Genomic DNA, 1,193 nt, shown 5'->3' with positions numbered 1-1,193 from the left:
ATCTTAATTAATTTATGTATAAATTTAAATTGAGTGTAAAAAATTGTAGCACTAAGAAAGAGAAGAGATAAAAAATTATCATTTAGAATAATATATTAATGTTAATTTAACTTATTAGATTATTAAAAAAATTATCTACACATTCTATTAAGATTATAAATAATATTAGCTATGAAAAATATTATCCCACCTTTTGCCAACATGACATGGCATGTCTACGTAGGTAAGACCGAGACCACATGTAATATAGCATGTCAATAGGTGAGCAAAGTTACCATGCACAACACATCAATTGACAAAGGATCCAAATACTCGGGCAAGAACAAGCTACAAGAAAATGGCCAACCAGGAGGGACTGGCCAAACCACACCCTGGTTGGCCAAGGAAGTCTATGTGCCGGCCAGCCCAAAGCAAAAGGTAGGCCACCGAGCACAGATAAAGAGCATCAAATGGAAGCCCAATTGAATGGTGGAGTTCAAAGCCATCTTTCGGGATGGGTCACAACTCGATTTCAGTTACAAGACAACTCCAACAACCCACGAAAGTAGAGATTCAACCCCAAGTTATCTACCTATCTTTTAGGGATATTAATTAGTTATTTTTGTAACTAAAACATATGATAAAAGAGTGGTTTTCTCTATTTTTAAGGGATATTTACTTACTTAAAGATTGATCATTTGTAAGCCCTAAAACTATAGGCATTAGGCAAAGTGAAAAGAGACCTGAATTTTGATCTTTGAAATCCTAGAGCACTCTAAATCTCTCTCACTCATGTGATTCCCCAATCAATAGAAACTTAGTCTATTCTCTCATCTCACTTGTTGAGATTCTGTAACATTTAGTTCTCACCATTGTAACATTCAAAGAGAGCCATAGCTAGAAATTACAAGGTAAAATCCTGTAATATGTGTGGTATTATCTCTAGAATTAATACAACTAAAAGGGGAGTGGGTCATTACCCGCTCAATAAGGGGGCCAAACCTCTATAAACTGTTGTGTCAACTTTATTATTACTTTCACAATTTACAAGTTGTGATTGTCAGTCATAAATAAAGCTTTGTTGTGAGTTGACCAAATTTAAGGTCAATATTTATGTGCTTTCATTGAGAGCATTATTTGTCATCCTGATCGATCATCATGGTTGTAACTAGGAGAACAACACCCGCCACTTTCTTGGGTCTTTCTCAAGATCC

Source organism: Cannabis sativa, chromosome 3 (genome assembly GCF_029168945.1).
Source record: "Cannabis sativa cultivar Pink pepper isolate KNU-18-1 chromosome 3, ASM2916894v1, whole genome shotgun sequence".
Taxonomy (NCBI): Eukaryota; Viridiplantae; Streptophyta; class Magnoliopsida; order Rosales; family Cannabaceae; genus Cannabis; species Cannabis sativa.
The sequence above is the reverse complement of the archived record's forward strand: the minus strand, read 5'-3'. Positions refer to the sequence as shown.